This window comes from Pipra filicauda, unplaced genomic scaffold, assembly GCF_003945595.2.
Source record: "Pipra filicauda isolate LSUMZ 115617 unplaced genomic scaffold, ASM394559v2 scaffold134_size1991817_pilon, whole genome shotgun sequence".
Classification (NCBI taxonomy): domain Eukaryota; kingdom Metazoa; phylum Chordata; class Aves; order Passeriformes; family Pipridae; genus Pipra; species Pipra filicauda.
In genome coordinates this window covers 1,871,387-1,896,300 of record NW_024103818.1, presented here as the reverse complement: position 1 = coordinate 1,896,300, position 24,914 = coordinate 1,871,387, and positions in this window count along the sequence as shown.

The following is a 24,914-nucleotide window of genomic DNA, read 5'->3' as shown; positions in this document are numbered from 1 at the left end:
GTTGTTCCCTAAAGTATTGTTGTTTCCTGGTTCCTTACTGACAACCAGTGGAGCATCCTTTTCCCCCACTGAAACTAGTTTAAGGCCTTACTAAAAGTCCTGCCAGATTGCTCCCTGGAACACTCATACCCCACTTGGTCAGGTGTGCCTGTAGGTGTCTACCTATTCCAGTCTATGTGCTTCAGTGTGTTTCTCAGCCACCTTTAACTGTTTCCTCCATCTTATCTTGGTTTCTCTGCAAATCCATTCAATAATTTGGACTGCAAATATCCCTGTCCTGCCATACTGCCATTTTTCAGTTGGGCTTATCCATAATTTCCTTTAAAAAATTCTGTATGCCAGTGGGCTAAAATGGTATCTGTACTACACTGCACCATATCATAAACCACTACAAACATGAACAATAATTTAACTCCATTGCTTGTCAAGGGCTCTGAACAGTTTCTTTATTCTCATGCTAGGATGACACTGAATACAGGAGATCCTGCACTAGTTTTGATATTATTGAGAAACAAAGCATGAACCACAATGAAGACATCTGTTTAATGCAGTTTTAATGATCCCCACAGAAAAACCTTGAATCGACAAAAATCTGCTTACAATTCACTCAGAATATTTACAAATATGGATGTCCAAGTTCTATGTTGCAGATGAAAAATGAATGTGTTTCATACAAACTAAAATTTAGATGGATTTGCATCCTAAATAAGTCACTATTTCAAATAAGGCCTTCAAGCACACTCTGTGCTCAAACATAACATGAAAAACATCTGCATAACAAAAAGAAGCAAAAAAAATTACTCCTAAAAACCAAAAATGGAAAGTACCTGTTAAAAATCCTGCATAGCCTCTGTTCCAAAACCCTATAGGCAGTTTATTCAGGTTTGATGCTTCAACACTACGAGTGAAATTAGCAAGAAAACAGTTACAAGTAGCTAACTATAGTCAGAATTTTGTATGGCTGAATATTTTTATTTCATGATGATTTCAGTTTAATCAGTTTCAATTTTTATAGCTGTGCAATCCTCTAGGGAAAAAAAAATAGAGTTTGATGTGGTTTCTTTTGGAGTCACAATTACTTTAATTAGTACAGATTCATGCCGCTCACCCTGCTTTAATTCACAGGCCAGTCTGGATACTTGCAAACATGTTTATTAGGAGGAAATACTTTATAATATTTTAAAACAACTTCACAGTATTTCACATGCATAATAATTCATGCTAAAATGTACTAAACATCGGGGGTTATAAACATGATTGTTAATACACAGCACTTACGCAAATATGCATAAATAATGTTATGTCCTCATAAATCCTTACAACGTGAATTTAGTAATTTTGCTTGCAGAACTGCTTATTGGCTGGCCCTAAAGCATTTCCTAAATCTCAGGTAGACTCAAGAAGCAAAATACAGAGATGAAACGTGGTAGAATTCATCCTCCCCTATTCACATGACACAAGCACACACTCATCTGATTTTGGGATTTAGATATAGTGAATTAAGAATGTGGATCATATTTATGCAATTCTGATTTGGATGCTGATACTGCTTGTACTCTGAAATGCTTAAAATGGGATTCTGCTTTGTGCTTACCTGTAGAAAATCTCTTCATTTGCCATTCTAGTAGTAATATTTAGCTTTTATTTATTCAGACCAAGATGTGTCTTTTCTTGCTTCTAAGCAGCTGGATTTTGTTTTCCCAGTGAAAAGCTAGCTTTTGTAGATGAGAGCAGAGAGTTAGAAAAATAGAAGAGATTCCTACTTGCAGCAGTGATTCCATGGCACTGCCCAGTGGCAGTACCATGGTGTCACAATAATTTGTCATATGCAGAATGGGGCAGTATGAATCTGACTTGTTTAAGTGCTTCAGTGGCCTTATTTCACAGAAAGAATGTGGGACAGGGTGCAGCAACTGCAAAGGGCCCTGCAAACCCCTGCTTACACAATTCACCAAACACATTTTCTGAAGTTCCTGAATGGACATGACAAAAGCAACAGAAAAAAAAGAGTCTCTGACTACAACACCTCTCCAATGGGAACTGGGCAAATTCCTTCCTCTTCTTGAAGCATATTGTCTCTCTCAAACCTCTATTTGTGCACTTCCTTATCTAAAATGAGAAATGGAGCACTGATTCAAGGCTCAAACATTTATCTAAATAGCATGAAACAAAATTTACATTTTTATTAAATATTAATTGTCCTTTTGCAAACAATATTTAAATATAATATTATTTTATTATTCTATGTCCAGTTGGAGGGTTATTCAATCATTTATTTCATTTGGTTTTGGGGTTTTTTTTTGTTGTTGTTGTTTTTGTGAACCTGCTGCTTTGTTGTAGAATATTGATAATGTAATTCTCATGTTGATCTTCCCAGAAAACACAACAATACACATTTATTATCTGCAAAAGTACATTGTAACATTGGGAATTACTATATTGCCTCTACATCAAGTGCAGTACAGTAGTTCCTATAGGTCTAGGACCAGTTGTGCTTAGGTACAGTATAAACATTGAATATGTGACTTGAAGAGTTTATGGTTTGACGCCACAGACTAACTCTAAGCAATCAGCTGCAGCTCCCTAATAGGCATGACCAATGCAAGACCCAGAGGAGCAGTGATAGCCGCAAGATTTATGGCAGTACAGGGAAAACTGTCTTTCCATACGGTTGAAAAGTACACCTCTGTAAATGCACCCATCATCCGACAGTCTGAGGGAGCGATGACACCATTTTACATGTCCTTGTTATTCTTCAAGTAGTCTGAAGAACAAATGCACTGCCATGAAGTACAAATGCCTTTGGATACTGCTCCCATTCCCTATCCCAGGGCTGGAGGGCAGGGAGGGCTTCTTCCCCCCAACAATGTCTTTACGGAAGAATCATAATAGATCTACAGTCTAGATTTTATTACTAACCCCAGGCAGCATTGACTGGCCAAAAATTATACAATTGCAAAATAAATTTTATTCCTGTAGAAAAGAAGATAATTTCATTTCCCAGGAAAGTGTGAGGTACCAGTGCTTGGCTGTCCATAGCAGGTAAGCACTGCTATAGCTTTTCCACGACAGATGGAAAAACTGCACTGGGCAATTTTATTTTATTTTTATTTTCACTTGTAATTAAATAAAATAAAACAAAATTTGTTTTTGCATTGCTAAGATTCAGAAAAGCTGCGTGGGAAAATATATGAATGATTTCTCATCCATGCCAAACAAATTCTCCCTTTAAAGGATCAAAAAGAAAAAGGGGAAGAAAAAGAGTTGTTTGAAAAGGCCTTATAGGACCATAAAGAACAACTTTTTTCACCATGTGTAGAGGAGACAATGTTGCTGGATGACACCTACCTTTATAACTGGCCTGATAACCACTCTGGGTAGGTGCTACGGCTGCGTTTATGCCTCTCTCTGACTGTGCACACAGATGAGGAGAGAAAGGAAAGCGTACATCAGGAAATAAATGCCTGTAGGATTAAGTTTTATACAACTTTACTCAGGTGAAGTCGTCCTGCTGGTATCAACAGCACAAACTAGATGAGTAAAGCTCAGCATGTTTACTAGCGTTTGAGAATTACAGCCTTCATTTGCGATGCAAAGCCCAAGCCTGCTGCCACTGAATCGATAAAAGAGTTTTCCATTAGCTACAGTGGTCTAGGACTTGGCCTCTACTCCTGATTTCTGAAGACATTTTACTGACATTAAAATGCATTTTGTTTTGTAGCATAGACACCATGAAGAGAAGAAGGGACAACATTTGTTCCCTAGCTTTTGGATGTGTTTACAGTTTCACTGTAGGCAAGAGTTGTCTAAATGGGTTATCATGCCTAAATGAATTAGATTTCTAGGAAAATTCTACATGTAAGATTTATATATTGTCTGACAGAAACATATAGTAAAAAACAGCATTTAATTGTCATACCTCTAGAGTCAATTAAAAGTCATTAAAGAGCAGGATAAAAATCACTGCTTTGGTCTCTGAAGGTATCATAAAAATGTACTTTCATCATGTGCATGACATCTACAAATTCTGATTGACATTTCCTCCTTCCCTGAAAAGAGAGTCTGGCTCAGTTTGCAGCAAATATGACAATAGGCTGTGCAAATGTACATCTGAAACACAGCCCTTTCGGGGTTAAGCATTCAAGCTTATATGAGAGATCATCAGTTTCAGGTCAAAGTGCTGTTCTTAAATGATCAGTGCAGAACAGAAAAAAAAAAGGCATTGAAGTGACCTTGCTGAGGGTCTAAAACTGTACTAAAGCCTTTTCTGCATGATTAAGTGAGCAGAATCTTAGATTAGCTAAAAGCAGTGCAGAAACATAATGAGTTCACTTATTTTGGAGCATTTAATAACAGTTATAGACAGTTATGTGATCAGGCGGAGTTATGACTTATTCATTCTTTCATTGCTATTAAAATTACTGCATTTGAGGTTTTTAAAGTCATTGAAATAAAAAAGTCTGATTTATGTTAGGAGAATTTAGCTTGCCCTTTGGTCTCTCCGTTTTTAAATGATATAATTAGACTTTTTAAAGACCATTCTAAAAGCATTATTAGCATTTTCTATAGCTGAAAGTAAATGCATGTTTTGTGGGTATTTTAATTTTAAAAAGAATAATAATAATAATACTTAATTCAGTCTGCAATAGATTGTTACGAAAAGAAGTATTGCATAAAATTTTCTTAAAGGTTACTCTGTGCATTTGTATGTATGTAGACTGAGATGCACACACATAAACACACACATAAGTGTGAGCACATGTACATTTACTGTATATATGAACAGGACTTCCAGATACACGGAAAAATAAGCCTAGTCCCTTAACACTTTTGGGAGATGAAGGCAAGCAGAAGAGCAAGTTCCATAGGACATCTTAACTCATGACCTTTAACATATTACCTCACAAATTACAAAGCCATCCATAAGTCTCAAGGGAGAAAAAGTGCTTTGATCAAAACAAAGGGACTTGCAGGTGTTTTGAATTAACAGTAAGCAATAATCATTAAAAAAACCTGGGATGAGTATGATAGTGTCATGAATGTATGCACATTTTAACATAACTCAATTCCCAAGTCTTAGCTTACAAATTACTTTCAAATTATATTTGTATATTAATTATTAATCACTACAAGCATGGCCAGTATTTTCAGTAGCAAGAACGCACATTTTATATATCTGATTTTAAGCTTATGCAAAACATCACAATACACAGACACACAGTTGAATACTTTTACACAAGACTCTGTGTAGCTTGCTGCTAAGGCCAAACAGGTGAACCAAAACACTTTCCTTTCACATTTAAATAACACGTTTTTCCTACATTGTTTCAGCTTAGAAAATAAACTTTCCCAGAAGATGAAGAAATTCTTCTTTTAGTTGGGGCCCAAGGGAACATATCTTTGCTTACAAAAATCATGCTTGCAACAGCTTCCTTAACTGAAAGCTCTTTTTATGTGTGTGCCCTGTATGTTTATTCAGTAGGCAGTTTGGATTGCTCATTTTGCTGCTCAGAATGCAGTGTGCTTTTCTATTAAAACACATTATTAAAACTAAATAGAAAGAAGCTTATTTAATAGTCATTTCATGCACATAACGGATGGGAATACATAAATTATCAGACTAATATCTGATTAAAACTTGATTAACATACTAATAAATTATGCTAGAAATGTTGGGTTTTTTTTAATTTCCCCACTTTTACTTAAACTTCCTAATTGACACTTCAATTATATTGTTCTCTGAATTTTTGCCTTCCCTATGATTAACAGCTGAGATAAATTATTTCTTTGCCTGAACTTGATATGAAAAATGATCAATTATGATTATTAAAGCTCTCTAGTAATCTGTTAATTATTATTTAAAAATCACCTCATTTTTGTTTGTTAAATGGAGACCATTATATTTATTGCTGACAAAAGGCTGCAAGGTGTTCTGAAAGTCAGACTCCATAACCAGTGCATGGCATGGACACAGCACAGAGGGCTGCAAGCTGGAACATCCTCATGCTTTGCTCAGAGTGACACTAACTTTGGTCCATCAGCTTCACTGTTTAGGGAGATTATAGAGTAGTCTGGATCAGCCTCATGTGCTGCTACTGCCTGTATGGAAAAATACATCCATGAATCTTGTAATACAGACTCCTGCCCACTAGAGACTGATCTCAGCCCAATAAAGCATGTAACTCAGGACCCTCACAGTTTAGACTTGAACTATGGTCAGAAAGGTGAGAGGCCAAGGCTTCATCCACTAAGCCATTTACCCTTTTCCTTTGTAAGGAAGATTGATTTTTAAAAAGCTATTAACCTTCAGCAATTTATCTCATCAGATCATCTTCATTTTGCTCCCACTATAATAAGGCTGTATTATATAGTTTAATTCTTCACTTAATTCAGCTAGACTATCTAAAAAGAAATAGATGGAGAAAAAAAAAAAAACAAAAAAGAGAGAGAAAAAAATTATGAAAAACTTTGCAATGAAAATATTACCATGAAAACAAAAGAAATTTCAGGTGCTATCACATGTCTTGGAGACACAACAATGAAAGACGTTAAGTGTGTATACAGGGATCCTGGTTGGACAATAGTTGGACAATAGTTCTCAGTATTTCATAACGAAAGGATGATACACCATGCCTACAATAAGCCTTACCTAAGATATTCAGAAGACAAAAGGAGAGTATTCTCATTTCTTGAGCTGACTCACAGTAACATCAATACAACCCACATCCTTCCATTTGAATATTGTCAAACAGAAATGCTCCCTCAGCAGAAAAGAGCAGCTCCAAGGAAATTTGGTATTGAAATTTAATATTCTGCTGGTATTCAGAGAAGTGCCTCAATGAAGTACACAAAACAGTGGACTCTTTTAGCAAGAGTATATATAACACTAATTTTCTTTGCAATGAAGTATGTAGGTGTTGCTTGCGAGGAATTAAATTATTTCTGGTTTAATAATTGATTTGGAGAAGGAAAAACCCCACATTTTGTGAACAATGTGTTTGCATTAATGACTTTAATGCATCTGGCTGAACTTTTTGGCAGATACCAATTTAAATTTTCCTGGCATATGTAATGATAAAAGCAGTTCTAAGCATTCTAGGCCAAAGTGGATAGTGAGTTCACTAATATTAAAGGTTCAAAATTGTTCAGAAACTTACATCCCACTGACTTTCAATGAGACTTTGATTTTTAAGACCCTTAGGTTTGTCTGTAGAAACAGGTTTTTCTTTTTGTGTGAATTTGTAAAATGCAGAGCATGGACAACCTCGAAATAAAAAAACCAAAAAACCTCCTTTCTGTTATCTTCAATGTGCTTTGGATCAGAAAAAAATTTTAATTCGTTTTTTAAGCAGCTCTGAATTATTTCAATAGCTGTTTTGCTAGAGTGAGGACTGCAAGATAAGCCCATAAATGAGCTAAACTCAGCAGGTCATACCTCCTGGTTGCTTTTTCTTCTTCTTTACAAACACACATAAGTCTATGCATCTGATAGCATCTGCTCCTTTTCTTCTGGTGCTTGGATCTTTAGTTGGTAAACGGAAGTGAGCAGTTACATCTCCTCAGTATTTGACCAAAGCATGTACAACAGAAGTCTCCTTTAATTTTGCCCGTGCTTACTTAACACTCCTGAGCTGAAAGCTCTTTTGAGATCATGTGAGTAAGCTGGCATTTTGGCAGCTGAATAAAATTTGAAAACGGTGATACTAAAAGTAACTACAAAAACCCTACTAAGATACTCAGAGGATCAACTCAAAGTACTGCAGTTCCCTAGCAAGTGATTCTTTGTCAACAGAAGACAGGGTACAGGTAAGCAAACTCCAAAAGCAAAATATCAGGCAAAAGTCTGCTGCAAAATAGTTTGACTTTTCTTTACGAATGAAACCAATGATAAAGTAACTCTTCAGGAACTGGTTATAAATCCTCTTCATACATATTAAACAGTATACAGTGAATAGGATTAGTAATATCTTTTGTCTAATTTGTCAATCCAGTTCTTAGTTCCCCACAGTGCTTCAGTCAAATACAAAGACAGTCTCAGTTACTTTTCCATAGATTAAGTAGCTCTTGAATTGATATTTGCTGTATGGGTTGGGACTTTGACTGGTAAACACTGTGACTGATGCTGAAGGCCAAAAAAAGGCAGCAATGAGGAATTAAAGCGATAGACTTCTGGTTGACTTGAAGGGCAAATCCTCTCTCCCCATTTTTCTGTAAAATCAGAGTCATTCTCTTAACAGAAAAGAAACCTAAAAGTATTAGTATAACAATCAGTGATTGTTTTAATTTTTTCTTTCTTTTCATTGGCCTAATTTATTTTGATGTGTAAAACTGAATTTTGTGGCGTTTCACAACAAGAAAATGCAAAGGCCTTTGGTCAGCCTAGCTGTACCCACTCATGTTGCTTCTGAGCCCTCTTCAAAAGTCAGCTCCAAGGGCATGAACTGTTGAATTTACTGACAGTATGTTTTATCAGAGCATTTTCTCCCATGCAGCTGGAGAAGACTGCCACAAGATTGCCTAGTGCTGCTCTCTAGGCTACTTAGTTCACAATAGAGCAAGAATTTCAAGTATATTCTTCAGAACCAGCAGATAACTTGTTTTCAGATGTGGTGACACAGACATAAAGAGAGGTATATTAACTAGAATATAGTTCATCACCAGATTGAGTGGACTGACAGAACATTTCAGAACTCACGGATATTCCTGCCTGGACCTCTGCAACTGCAAGACCCTCCTCTTAGTCATTACTCTATCGATGAGCCACTGTGTAAACAGAGAGGTCTATTTGTCTTGTGCTGATGATAACAGAGGTGCATGAATAACTAACAGAATAATGTGAAACTTAATTGAAGAAAGAAAAAAATATATTTTAAAAATTTATTGGATTGTAACATAATACTAAAATCACTGTTCCAGAATATTGGTACAGTTATTTTTTCGCAATCCCATTTAGTTCCTTCTTTTGTCTTAGGATAAGAATGTATCTTCAAAAAGAAGGAAAGATGACAAATATAAACACTGTTTTAATTCTTCATAATTTTTAACTTCCTAGCCATTCAAGCTAACTAGCTATGTTCACTGGTCTGCCCTCCAGTAGTCCTTACTTCAGTTAACTGATTTGATCTGGTAACTGCTAAAGGTAATTGTCACCAGATTTGATCCATTACACTATTTTTAGCATAGCCTAATATTCACATTCAAAATAGTCAAGATAGTCAAGAACTCACATTCATTGTTAACAAGTGATTACTCATTGTTAACAAGTGAATACTGAACTATTTGTGGAAGCTTGTAAACAGCTATGAATGCATACTTCTTGTTTGAAAGGTCATAAAATTTGGAAAGCTGTAACAGAAACAAAAAGAGGAAAGAAGGTGAAAAAAAGGATATTCAGCTTTTTCTGACTTTTTTTTTTAATTTTACTTATTTAGCTTCATTCAACTGCCAGTAAAAGCAGCTAAAAGACTCATAAGAAATTCAATTAAATTGACAATCAAAGATCTAGTTCTTTATAAGCCTATTATGTTTGGTATGTTTATTCCAAAGAGTCATATTTCAAATTGTTGATATAACACCACCACGCTTGTGTTTAAGAATACCTTTAGCTGTTATCATAGGTGTAATATAGAGTAATAGGGACAGGTGCAAATATATCTATCTGAAGATGAAGGACAAAGCTGCTTTTGGAACCGCTATTGCAATTCGGCATTACGGATACACCAGTACTTATGTTCTGCCTTAGAACACTGCACATGCAACTCAGTTCCCAGTTTAGCAATGGTTTTCCCATGCAGTCTTGTACTTATATCAAAACTCTTCAAACAGATGCAACTTGTTCTGCCTCATGGCAGCTCACTGCAGTGAGGTGGAGTCTGTCAGGTTTGCGTACATACTAACAATGCCTCCAAGCATGCATGTAACACGTACTATCCACCCAAAGCTGCACAGGTCTGATCCTGAATTTACAAATGCAACTTAGTCAACCCTAGTGAGCTCAGTGTCCTGGTCACAATGCTAGGCTAACATGGCCAAGCTCTATCCAGAATTGAACTTCATCCTGGCAGCGCTGTTGAAAGCGGGATTACTTGCCATGGTGGTGGGTAACTATGTGCCACGCTCCACTTCCTTATCACCTGATGGCATCAGTCTGCACGTGAGGACAGCACTGCTGCCACTCCTAAATACACAGGGAAGAAATCTACACATGGGCAGTCTGGCAGTGCAAGCAATCCTGAACACTAAACAAAAGAAGTAAGCCAAAGAGTCATTTGGTATTTGAACAAACTCCTCACAGTAGAAAATCAGGAAAAGGTAGCATTAAAACTACTTAACCTGCAGCAATATTGTCAGGGATGTCACCCACAGGTACTGATTAGGCTGTGACAAACAAGGTTGTCTTTTCATGCACATTCTGCTACCAACAATGTCTATTCGCTTTAATTGTGGAGAGGCAGACACCCTTCCTCATGACAGGACTGTAATACTTCTTTTAATTTAACATACCTGAAGACAAATCTTTAGGCTGACACTAACCTTTGCTAACTTTAGAGCAACTACAACTTCACTGACTATAAATAAGTAGGAAAACTATATTTTGCAATTGTATTTATTACAAGGCAAAACAAAACAAGTACCAAGCTTAAAAACTAAAAACCCCAGAATAGATAGCAACACCATTCTCAATCCTAACTTTGAGAGCAAAGCATGTAGACAGAGAACATTCAGGATACTTCCACAGGAGAAATAAGCTTGATGCCAGTAACTAACTTTGTACCTGCTTTCCTGCTCTCTAATCTCTTCCATTTTTATGGAGTGCAAAACAGCCTGAAAGTCTTCATTTTGTTTTTCTGGCATATTTTTTCTCCTTGCCTCTCACCAGCAAAAAGATAATTCAATCTACCTTCTTGATTTTATGTGAGCACTTTAACTGAGCCAAAGAGATTCCATCAAAGCACGATAAGACAGCAAATGATCAACAAATACTTACATATCTACACAGTGTTTGCAACAATGTACTGCTGTCTGAATTTAAACTTCTTTTCCAAACTCCTGGATGGCCCACATAACAAAGGATCCAGGTAGACCTCTCTTTCAGTAAGAGGTCTTTTTTAGTAAGATAAATCCTCTAAACAATGAATTCCTTCTGGAAGCATCAGGGATTCACAGAAGCTTCTCTCCCCGGGCTTCAACCTTGCCAATGTAACCTATGCTTTTCACCAATTTTCTGTGCTTGAAATAAAGCTTTAGCTGCCCTAGTCTGGTGAAGGGAGAGGGGAAAGAAAATGCCTAGGAAAGAGTAACTCTTAACTTCTTACCTAACTGATTTTGCAATCAGTACAAACCAGTTGCAAGACTTCTGAAGAAATGAGCACTAATTTCCTTCACAGACCAGCAACAAGGCCTACTTACTCTATTGTCATCAAGGCTCTGTACAAAAAAACCCCAGATATAGGTGAAGCAGAGAAGTCACTTTGTAAACTACAGAAATACTCAGGAATAAGAACTCAAAGAACTGCAAAATGTACTCTTACTTTCTAAGTGCAATTTCTAAGTGTAATTTTCCACATTACTTTCCTCAGGGAGTAGCAAAATTCCTTTGTCCCTCCTCTGTCTTTCAGAGTAGTTCCTCTTATGATCTAGTCTTCCTCAATACAGGACTCGCTACATCACTCTTCTTCTTACTTGTGAAATATACTGAGCACAAAAATGTAACTTATTCAGTGGACTTCTAGGTGTGGAAACATAGAACAAGTGATGTTGGTTTTTCACTCTAATTCCCTAAAAAATCTGATTCCATTCAGAATGATTCCAAAACATCTATCTTCATAGTACTGCACTGCAAGTGATCAAGAATCATGAGATTGCTTTAAACAACCTAGTACAGTAGATGACACAGTGCACCACTACACAGTGCCAATAGCCCAGCTCCCAAACCTAAAATGGCAGCTTTAATGTGGTACTGCTTTCAGGCTAATCAATCCTGTCTATCACTGTACTACTCCAAGTGAAAGCTTGTGCTGAAATGCCTATATTTCTTTGAGTTCTGTAGCTGACAAGATCTGCTAGAGCTTAGGGGTCTCTGGGTAATGACTGGGTTGGGCAGTTCTTGGATGACTGTAAAGAAATTAGACTTGAAGTGTACAAGGGAGTAGGAAAAATGAATAGAAGACAAGACGGAAGTAAAATATGTCGAAGCTGAAAAATAGAGGAAAAGAGAAAAAAGGGAAATGTGAAGAAAAGAGAGAAGGAAGAGAACAAAGGTGACCTCAGCAGTACGTCCAAATGTCAGCTTTGTTTCATCAGGGAGAAATTGTAGCATACAGGACATGATTCTCCCTGTTTCTGTCCCAATTCCACTGGAGGATTCACAAACAACTCTTTGTCAACTGTTGCTGCCCTTCCTCTCTTCCCTTCCCTTCCTCCTCTTTTTTGATTGTAAGCTTTTGGAGCCAGGACCTGGATATGGACAGTGGCTTGCAGGATACTTGGAACCCCCCCATGATACGTCTATGAGAGAGCAGGACTAAAATAATAATAAAAAAAAATACAGTGCTTATATCTTTGTTCTAAACCAACCATAAGTGACATTTTACTGTATCCAACAAGTGATGAATTGATCCAACAAACTTAGTTAAGTAACATACTTATTTCAAATTTCGATTACTTGATAATACAAAAGAATAAAGTTCTCTTATTACCAGGATGTAATTAATGTTAGAAGTTCATACTGAGGGAGTAGAATTTTAGAGGTGAACAAACTCTCAGTTTCCTACATGTATCATAACTACAAAAAAACTTCTGTGCTGCGTAGTTTTGTGATGATTTGTTGCAGAAACTCCTCAGAGTGTGCAACAATCCTTTAAATGTGTCATATAGTACACACAGAACTAGCACTGCACACCAAGAACAGAAGGGCACAGAAGGAAAGCAAAGGCGGGATGTGAGGACTGGTTAACAAGTCCTACCACTCAACAACAACAGAGGACAGCCCTGTCAGGAAGACTGGCATTCCCTGAGCACATTGGGTTGATCCAAGTCACTCACTGTCTCGAGAAGGAGCCATGCCGTCCTTCCTGTCCATTTTCCTGATAACCATAGTTATGAGAGGCTTTGCATGCCCAGATATTAAGCCCAATATTGGCAGATTACTGGATTTGTTGTTGTAATGACACAGATAATGATACTACTGATCTGTATTTGTTACTGAATTGTTATTTAGGGAAAAACTGTTTATCCCTAAAGATGGTCTGGTGTTTGTTACTATATTCCAAACTGATAAAAACTTGGCAGGGCCACCCCAATCCCTTACAGTACAATACATACTGTGCTAGATTTATACTGTGATTTTTGGTCCATTTATTTATGGTCCTATATTCTTGCTTTGAAAGGTCAGTAATGAGAGTGGTCACATTGCAGGTTAAAAGCTGCAGAGGTTTCTGTGTACATTCTGGTCCCGCCTCAAATGTGTAAATGCTATTGATGCATTAATTTGTCTCTGCATATATGATGAGAGAGTCATTATCATTTCCTTTTGTGGAAGAATGAATCAGTTTAACAGCCCACAGATTAATACAGTACAGTACACATGCAAAAACCCCACCCCTATGCTCCTGCTTTTTTCACGTATTAATTCACACTCTGTATATGAACAAATGAAGTGATGAAGTCTAAACCAGATTATAACACAGCAGCTTTAAAAGAGAAATAGAATGTATTTTTTCTTCACAGTGAACAATTTGAATCCTTTTCCCTGAAACATTATAGCGCTTTGATATTTATTTGGATAGTGGTAACCTTAATATATTTTGTATGAGTTCATAACTTGAAGGGTAATTACCATTCACCAGAAAAGGGAACAGTGTTTTTCAGAGAGTTCTATAACTCTGTATATAGCAACAATCTGAAGAGTCTCTATGAGAAAATGGTATTGCAAATGCAAATAGCGTTGACTCTCTCTAATCCCATGATAATTCTTAACATGCTTTCAAAAAAACCCACAATATTTTATGGGGGAAACATGATTAATGAAAAGTAGATGTAAAATTTGAAGATAATTTGAGGATGCTTTTTATTATTTTTCATCATCCATAAATGAATTCAGATATATTCATTATGCTTGGAGGAGTCCAGCTCTTCATCACAAAGTTAACTTGAATTTTAAAAAGTAGCAACAGAAATTAATTTCTTTGCAGAGAAGTAGTATAAAGTGTTAAGATCAAAGACATAAACAAAGCCTGAAACAATTTTAAAATGTAATATTACGATAACACTAATTTCCCTAATTTTTGAGTTGTTTTCTTCATCAACTTTCTAATGACCAAACAATTTTCTAAACTGAACCTCCCTGAGGATGCTTCGTGGTGTTGCACCACTTGCCACTACTAAGAAGTGTCAGGTACTGTCATGTTTGTAACTCCAAGCAAGCTCTTAGATTGTCCTTCTTCACCAACAGGCTCAGCTTCCTCTACCACTCCTAAGAGAATGCATTCTCTTGGCCCTGACTATCTTGGTAATGCTTTCCTGGACTCACCACAGTTTCTCAGTCCAGAAAATCTGTAGAGGTCATCCAGATTCACTAAACAGTGACATAGCGTACCCAATTTATTGCTGGCATCAATCCTACTTTGAGTGAGAGCTTTAACCAAAAAACTTTTCCACACGCCTTCAACGACTTTATGGCTAATAACATATCCAATAATTTGCCATTTCAAGCCAAAATGATTTCTTTGCTTTTTAAACAAATCAAGCCAATTATGTAGGTTATAGTAAGAAAACCAGATGTCCACAGTGTGTATAGATGCTATAAATATTTGTGTACAGAGCAGCAAGGGTCTCTGCCTTTAGTGCAGGCATAAAAATGTATTGTAGAGCAATCGCAAGATGATTTAGTTGATATCTGAGCATTAGCAAACCTCTGAAACTTTTGTATCTTTTTAACAGCAATTAATGCAATGCTAATTGTGAATTCATGAAATGCTAATTGTGCCTTGTATTTCTGCAAAACACTGCTTTTAATTTAATATAAAGTTTTCAGAGAATTGAACTAAATAAAGCTATTTTTTCTGATTTTTAAGAGCATAAAATATGCACGTTTCTCTCATATTAGTGCAAGCAACTGTACCTTGTATTACGCAAACCCAGGTAATTACATTTCACGGGTCTTCCGTCCTGGGAGACAAAAGGGAGACAAATCCTCCCCTTAATTGTTCTCACTGTTGAATCTTTGATCATGAAAGTGCTATTCAGAGTGCATAAAAAAGAAACAAAACTTACTAATATTTTCAGTAATTTGATGACTATTAAATGCCAATATGTACTAAATTCTTCTGAAAGTTGCTTATACTTAACTAACAAACCATACTGTCATAGAAGAAACACTCATATATCTAGAGTCCAGGCTATGCCAGTATATTGAATGTAAATATTGTATTAGATATTACACTATTATAAATAACTATTTATAGATGTGCACTACTAAAGTGGAAATCTCTTTTAGGTTAAAATCCTAAAGAACTGCATTTGAGGATAAAATCCCATAAAGGATTTTTATTTGTATATAAAATGTTTACAGATTTGCAATAAAACATTAATGTAAGTAAAACTTCACGTATGGTTTAGGAATATTTATTCTGTAAGGTTTTATGTAAATAAATAAATAGTTGGTTATAAGACAAAGATCCAGCTACAACAGTAAAGGGAGCAACAGAAATGTTTACACAGCTGAGTCAGTAAAAACATTTGAAAAATTGCACAGGTGTAAAAGAACAAATTTGTTTATTATACAGACTGTTCTCTTATAGAGCAGTAACGATTTCTCTTTTTAAAAATATACACACCCTAGTTTTTCATGTGTAGCATTTACAATGAAGGATCTTTTTATAATCCCACACAGAGCAGATTCTGATCTGAGAAGTCAAGATAAAGTCACCTCGGAGCTAAATATTCACAAAGTAGAGTGTGAGGGAAATTTTGCCTCATAAGCAAAAATTTGTGATTTCATTGCTATCCTGTCCTACTCATCACATTTGCTTCTTTGCATCTTAGATCACAAAGTAACATGCTAGAAGCTGGTTTTTTTTTTTTTTTTGCTTTTGTCATCTGCAGGTCCAGCAGCTTGCAAAAAAAAGGAGTTTCTGATTCCTATTGTAGACCTGCAAGTGTTATTTTAGTACCAAAAAATTTGTCATTTCTAACTATTTTGTCAACATCCCACGGAATAATAATAGTGGACTGAAGGAATGAAACAGAGGACAGAAAATATCTGATTAGGGAGTCCCTAACAGGTGAAAAAAGTCAGAAATTGTGAAGAGTGGAAGATGGAGGAGGGCCATGAGGATGGTGAAGGGTCGGGAGGGGAAGGCTTATGAGGAGGGACTAAGATCACTTGATTTGTTCAGCCTGGAGAGGAGGAGACTGAGGGGAGATCTAATTATGGTCTTCAACATTCTTACAAGGGAAAGTGGTGGGGCAAGTACTGATCTCTTCACTCTTGTGACCAGTGACAGGACTCAAGAAAATGGCATGAAGCTGTGTCAGGGGAGGTTTAGACTAGATATCAGGAAAAGGTTCTTCACCCAGAGGGTGGCTGAGCACTAGAACAGGCTCCCCAAGGAAGTGGTCACACACCAAACCTGACAGAGTCTAAGAAGCATTTGGACAATGCTCTCAGGCACATGGTGTGACTTTTGGGAAGTCCTGCACAGGGCCAGGAGTTGGACTCGATGATCCTGATAGGTCCCTTCCAACTCAGCATATTCTATGATTCTATGTGAGAAAGTTACAAAGTGGAGATGCAGAAATGCCAAGTCAGAAGGAAGGTATACAAAGAAAATTATTTAAAGACGAGTGGGGAGTAGCACAATGGCTGGCTTAGATTAAAACATAACTACAGAGAAACATGGTTCTTCTCAGTGCCTGACAGGAAGGAAAGATAGACTGTATGACCAGAGTGAGGAGCAAATGCTGATGAGCAGACATGATGTGATCCTTTTTTAACCTTAAAAGTCTATGGAAAAGCACAAAGGCATAGAAAAAATAACTAACAACTTGTTGCTTTCAAGTTCTGGTGAGATCACTTACTTTGAGATAGATGTGAACTACCATCAAAAACACACTTTTTCACAAATAGGTTTTCTACTTTTTTATTAACTCTTTAAAAGTATGATGCCATTAGACACTTAATGAATATTAACACGAAACAGTGATGAATAACACACTGAAGTCTTCCTTTTCTGGACCAGAAAAAAGATGAAAGATGAACTTTACTAAAAAAAAAAAAGAAATCTACAATGAAATAAAACCTGGGTAATCTTTGGTGGCTTTAATTTCAAAGTAGGTACAAGTGTTGCCCTTTAATAGAACAAGATCTTTGAAATCTCTAAGACTCCTTTTAAAGGAACATGTTATGATCTTATTTTCATAAGGTGATCAGGTCCTAATGAAGTCAAAGGAACCAGAAATTATTTTAATTTTTTATCAATATCTTTAGAGGTGTTAGAGACCCATAGTACAACTTTATACAGAAAAAGAAACGAGTGAAGGGATCACACATTGTAAGTTCTTACTGAATACTAAAACTTAGATTTGCTTAGTTTGGAATAAAAATATCAAGTAAAGGTTGTTGAATGCTTATTCAGTCCACAGATAGAAACATCGTATGTGTCTGTGTGAACAGGGACAATTTCAAAGAAATACCCTCTCACAATACTAAATTGTTTGAGAAAATACCCTAGTAAAATAATAATAAAAAAGTCATAATGCATTATTGGTTCTGATGTATTTGCTGATTTGCAGAGATACTGTATTTCTAATTTCTTACATTTCTTTTCTAGTGCCCAAAGATGCAGACAAATATCTTGCTTCACACACTGCATTCAAAGCAGTGTGTGCAAGACTCAAGAATTATCCAATAAAGAGCATCCTCAGATCACCTTTACCAAGGGTAATAAAGGCCATGAAAGGCCGTTCTTTACACAGACTGCATCTGAATTTTTTCTAGAATATTAAGACACATATCAATATAAGCTGTCATTCAACCTTGAGGTGCAGATAAAATAGAAAAATGACAAGAGGTACTTAGTAGCTACCTATTTTACTAAACCAGTCTGTTTAAAACAGAGCATGAGTTTCAGGGCAATAAAGGGTCATGTGGCAAAGTGGTATCTCCCGAACTCCATCAGTGGAAGGTAGTGTCAGACTAGTCACAGTGAACACAAGTTTTAATTTTTCATAGCATCATGTCCTTAACAGACTTAGGACCTTTTCTAGAGGAAAAAAAAGGAATTTCATCTTTCAAGTCTAGCATGTGTATCACTTGTAAACTTGCAAAAATACACTGAAAAAAACACATTTGGCCAGGTAAAACTCTCATGCCTATGCAAGTGATACTACTGTATCAGAATACAAAAGCCTGGTGAGGTTATAATAGGAATGTGCAGAAGTGTCACATGATTAAACAAAGCTTTTGACTGCACAGCTGGGAAGCTTTCACCTTTGCCCACTTCTGGTCAGGGCTGTATCTTTTTATTCATAACTTATGATTATTTTGCCCCCAAATTTCAAGTACTGCATATAGACCAGACTGGTCCCATATAGATCAGAGCCCAGCTTCTCGCTCTATACAGACTAAAGCTGGCTTCAAACTTGGAAGATCTCAAGATGAGATTTACTTCTTAATAAGCTATCAGGACAATTTTACAAGGAATCTTGGAACAACACTCCGTAAATTTCATCCTCCTCATGCCTGAAGCTACATTGTTTACTACTCTGACCATAGTCTTAAGACCAAACTAAGCAAACGAGGAATTGCACAGTGATACAGAATCACAGAATCCTAGAATATGCCGAGTTGGAAGGGACCTACAAGGATCATTGAGTCCAACACAAATGATCCTCCTTTTTTAACATATCAGCAGGTAACAATTGCTCAGAAGAGGTTTTTCTCCTCCACTCTCATCTGCAAGGACTCAAGCAGCTCACTTGAGCACCTTCCCTGTCAGAAGTAAAGAGAGCAGCACCCATATGCACCTTTGAGGTAGTGTTGTGAAGAGTAATTATGATTTTTAAAGTATCTTTTAAATGTGATCATATAAAGTAAACAATCTAGTGAATGAGATATGGGAATGAGGACTAACAAGGGATGAAAATATTGAGTCACCGGCAGAGCTTTAAACCTTAGCTTAAAGAAAAAACAGAATTAGTTAAAAATGCATAAAAAAATAATTAGCAGATTAAAAAGATTTAATTCATCAGACGTATTTAATGGATGCATAAACAAACTAAGGAATATACACATGTCCACAAACTGGTGTTTGTAATTCCCAGAGGCAAAGACTCTGAGCTCTTATCTGCTTCTTACTGAGTATAAATTTTGGCTCTAAACACTCAAGCAACATTTTTTAAGCAGGAGGACTTATTGTCACCAAACATTCTGAATTAGTCATTTCATATTAGTCTTGACTCTCTCCTTCCTGTAAGTTTTTAGCTAATAAAGACAGCAAAGGCTCCCACCATCCATCCATCCATCTTTCCAAGCAGTATATTTTCTCCAACAGCAGAAAACCCCTATTGCTGATCCCAAGACAAGCACAGCAGAGGTGAGGGCAGAGCCAGCAGGTGTGAGCTATTTTCCACTCTACAATATCCAGAACAAGCACAAAGAAGGTATTTGCTCACCAAAGAAGACTCTTTCTATTATTCTTTCTATAAACTTCTCTATATGCACAGAATAGCTGAACTTCCCCACTCATTCTTTTAAATGAACAGTCACATTATCTAATCTTTATAAAATACTTTCCCAGGTTGTTTAGTGACTATGTTGCATTTTAGCAGCATCTTTAGTGGTTTCTGCTCTAAGCTTAAGAACTTCAAAGAAACAAGGACGCAAGCAGGACTGATGGGTTTATGACTAAGTCATGATCCCCCAAAGCCCTGCTCAGCAAATGGAAAAGTCCACAGTATCACAGGTGTTGTGGGTAGGATCCTAAAATCAGGACCTAGATGCCAGAGTCACATCTACATATTTAGGCAGTTTTGAATCATAATGTTTTTATGCATGCAAGCCCAGCTCAGATCCAGAAATTACTGTTTCTTTCTGACTGAGCTACCCAGAGGATTTTATTCTATAAATTTTCTTAGAGTTTGACTTACCCTTACTTTCTTTTACACATCTAATTCTCTTAATACATGTGCAATAAAGAAGGCAACAATGCCTCATTTTTAAGATCTTAGTGGCTGGAGGCTAGGAAGTAAAAGACCTAGATTTCATTCCCTCTTCTCATGGAGAATGGGATAAATAGCTTTCCTGGGAAGAGACCTGAATTCTGATCCCTCTCGTGTTTTTGACGAAATACTAATTAGATTAAATACATATACTGATTTGAAATTAGTGAAAGTATGGGAATTTCAAATGCTTAGTACCTCTTCAAATAAAATGGCAGAATGTTTTCATAAATCCTCTCTAGTTTTTCATTTATGGTTTCAAAACAGCATTTCTATTCAGACATACAAACTACCTACCTATTTCCAATAACCTCAGCCTGAATTGGATAAATTCCTATGAAAAATCAGGTATAGGACCTCTCTGTTTAGACATTTTCTCAACTCAGTATCCAAACTTACAGGCTAGGTTTGAAAATATCATCCTTCACTTTTCCTCAAGTCTTCTGTGCTCTGAGAAATTAAGTAAAATGTTTTGAACTCATAAGAAAGACTGTCAGATATCCTGAACTAAGAAATGAAAACAAAACTAATAAACAGAAAAGCCAAAAGCCATCAGTGTCTTACAAGCTAATAAAAAGGAAAATGCAACAAGCAGCACAAAGCCTAAAAATAGTGACTACAGGGCTCCAGCTCCTAGGCATTGTGGAATTTAAAGGGCCAGGCTCCAGAAAGCGAGCAGGTGAAAATGATTACAGGGGAAGGATGGACGTGGCCTTCAAATACAATAAAAACATTCCCGATCTGGAGGAAAGCTATGTTTCTGTATGCAGTATGCAGCCACAATATCTCAGCACTGTAAAAGTTGAATTTTAGAAACTTGTTAAAATGTTAAAATAGTTTGTTATTAAAGTTTTGGGAACTTTAATGTACTGTTTTTCCTTTATCTCAGCGTATGCATATGGTCTCAAGCTTCCATACCAAATGCAGTACTTGGAAAACTAATTTAATTTTCCTCTCTAAGTCTGGCTTAATGTCCTTCTTCACATTGTGATATTTATTGCTAAACTATACACTGAAATATTGTAGAAATCTTGTTATTGTTATTAGGTAGGGCTCCCTAAGAAGGAAATGTTCAAAAAATAGATCATAGATTATTGACTCATGTTTAAATTATATTTCCACTTACTAATAATTAATGTAACAGGGTGAGCAGTTGAGTAAAAGGTTATATCTATAAAATTATTAAAAAGGATTAAATTATGCCTGGCAGCTACTAGTGAAAATGCACCCAGCCATGGCTATCTATACTGCAGTTGCACTGTCTCAGGTGGAAATTGCATACTGATGTGGCCCATTTGGTATGCTATAGACTTCTCTGAAGGAGGAACAGTGAGGGGACTAAGATAAAATACTAAGGGAACATAATAAAATGTGGATGTTGATATTGAGAAACTAATGACAATTTTGCACTTCTGCTATTCTAAGTGCACTATTGTTAATAACTACTAGTTTTAATTTCTTCCATTTACTATTTTAATATTTTTGAATAATTTTTCCCTAAAAGAGAAAAGGTAGAATGAAATTCCACTTAGTAAACTTATTCTTATCCAAAAACCCCCTATTTTAAAATCAATTATCTTTCATCTGCTTTTGCCCTTCTATAACTTTACCTAACATTAATACCCTTTATTGCATATTGTATATCTTATCAGAATATCTGAAGATGTAAAGCACAGAGACAACAGTTCCAGTATTCCAAACTATATATTAAGAGGTAAGAGTTTATTTTTGTTAGTTCGGTATTTAATCAAATTTTGGTATCTTTTCTGTTTAATGACTTTTGCTACTGACTGACCCTGATATATTTGAAGTCCAGAATCTGAATGTACTTATTCCAGAGCTTGCTTCAAGGCTGCAGCATATATGGTAATACCTAAAAAGAATCTACCCTGTGCATCCACTTAACAATGAATTTTTGATTGATTTTTATACAGAAACACACAGAAAACTACAAACTAAATATACAATATATTGCCTATAATTCTTTCAATTATCACACTTCCTCATTTCTCATCATCCTGAAGCTTTATCCATACAGTAATTAAAAATGATTTTCCCCACTCTGTTGACAAGTCTTCGATTTTGGTATGACAACTCTTGTTTTATAATGAGGTGAAAGGATATTACTGGTAAAGAAAAATAGACTTCTCTACTAGCTAATGACTGTCAAGTATTATACTTCTCTGAACATACTGTCTTTTTGGGAAGAAAATACTCATATGGGGTTCCAAATGTGTACTAGTATGCCTATTTTTATAACGCAAACAACCACGAATTTAAGGTGACTTTTGCCAAAATTAAAAAGAGAAAAACTCCCTATTTCTACTACTATTTCTTCCAATAATTTTAGAGGCTTTCAAGGAGCTGTGAACAAAAACCACAAACATGGAATTATCTTTTTGGCATCTTTACGGCCCGGTTGTGAAAGGGAGGATAAGATCTGATGAAAGTTGTGTCACGTGTTTTGAAGCTAAACCTCTAAACTGGAGGTTAAGCGTCCATCTGAGTCATTTATGAAATACATATGTAAAATCTGGATTGCTTATTTTAAACAGTATTTTCTTGGCTCTAAATGGTGTTAATATTCTGTTACTTTCTTCTCTGTTTGGTATGTAAAATGTGCACAATTGTCATCTCACACTAGCAACCCTAGATGACCTGGCTTCATTTCTGCAATATATTTAGACCAGTTGCTCACAAATGCTTTTGTGGCATCTCCAAGTGGCTTAAAAAAAATTTAGGTGGTTCCTAAAGTAAAAGGACGAGGGCCAGTTTAGAACTGCTATGCTACCTGACCTTCTTAGCGGTAACTTCCACTATGGAAAGACTTTCCATTCTCTGGCCTTTGGAAATGCTTCTCTTTAGTTAGATGCTGATGCATTTCCTGGAGCTCTTTAAACACAGCCAGCTGTGTGTGTGCTGCTGAGGGTCAGTATTATTTAAGCATTGTTTCAGAGACTTCCTGTCCCTGAATTCTGTAAGAGGGGAAAAGTCCTGTTTTGTTGTTTGGATTTTTTTTTTCTTTTTTTGGATTTTTTGTTTGTTTGTTTGTTTTTTGTTAGTGTTTTTTTTTTTTTTTTTTTTAGGGATGTACATTTCTCCCCAAGTAAAAACAAGTCCTTGGGGAAAAAGCTTCTGTAAATGACTGATAAGGAGTAGAAAAGGAAGTACAGACTCAAAGCATCTAGTTTTTCAGCCAGTTGAATCCCTCCAAGTTTAGGGCATCAAAGAATCCGAAGTCTACATATAAGAACTACAGGAAATTAAATGCATCCTTTGCATATTTTCATAAAGAAAAGGTTGTTCTTATAAGGAACATTAGAGATCATCTGATTCTGTGAGCCTTAATTTATCAGCTGATATGTTGCCACAGAGTATGCAGTGACAATGACAGCAATAAAAGAAAAATCCAAGAGCTTTGAGACCTTGTTTCTCTATTTGCTTTCAATAATAATTCAGGCTTCGTGTCAAAATAATGATAAGTATTCCCACAAAGATGAACTATTAGCGATGGGACTTTGTTTCTTAGTTTCTTATCACATCAAAAAGGGTACATCTTTAATTGTTTTATTAAATATTCATTTTGGTGGCTGTGAAAATATTAGAAACAAAAATATATTACACAAATGGGTTTATAACTTACTCTGTCTTAAGGCAAATCCAGCCATAAACCACATTCCCTCTTGATTAATATCTCAGCAGTGTTTACTACTATTCAACTGCTAGTACAATGTTTATTCTGTTCATTATACTGGTTCCTGTATCACTGTGGTGTTTATTGTTCTTCTGTGTATTTTTGACCTCTAATGTTTTATCTACAGCTCTATGATAAAATTTACTCTTTTTTTTTCAAATATGGATTCCATCCTGCTTGTATATTACTGGCAACATGAAGTCAGAAGAGTTAAGTAGCCTTAGAAACAGCCTTTGCTTATGGGGTGGTTTATACAGCGCCTGGCCTGCTGGAGACAGATGGGGTTCACCTGTCTAAAAGGGAGGAAAGGATTCTAGCCTGTGACTTGTCAGGGTTGATTGAGAGGGCTTTAAACTAGGTTTGAAGGGGGAAGGGGATAAGACCAGGCTCATCAGAGATGAGCCGAGGGGTGGCATGCCAGGTTTGGGGGTGAAATCCATAGCTCATCTAAAGTGTATCTACTACTCCCTGACTCTGAAGTGTACTAGCCACACTGGAACACACTAGCAGTCCTGTGAGGATAAGCCAGGGACTCTTGAGGTAATAAAAGCCAGCAGGGAAATACCAGAAAATTGTCTCAAAGGAATTAATGGGTATTCCTCTGAGAAGGCAGCACAGCCAACAGCCTAGCTGAGGTACCTTTACATCAGTGCACAGAGCGTGGGCAACAAACGGGAGGAGCTGGAAACTGCTGTGCTGTTACATAAGAGAGCTGACAGAACTTTAAGGAAGCCTTCCATGGATTGCAAGAGGTAGCAATCCCCAGGACCAAGAAATTGGGCAAGGGAGGCAAGACTGGCATGGCTGAGTAGGGAACAGTTGGTCAAACTAAAGATAAAGAAGCAAATGCACAGACAGTTGAAGCTAAGACCGGTGACCCAGGAAGACTATAGAGAGGGATGAGGAAGGCCAAGGCAAAACTGGAACTGAACTTGGCAAGAGACAAAAAGAATAACAGGAAGGGATTCTTACAGGTATTTTAACCAGAAAATGAGGGTTA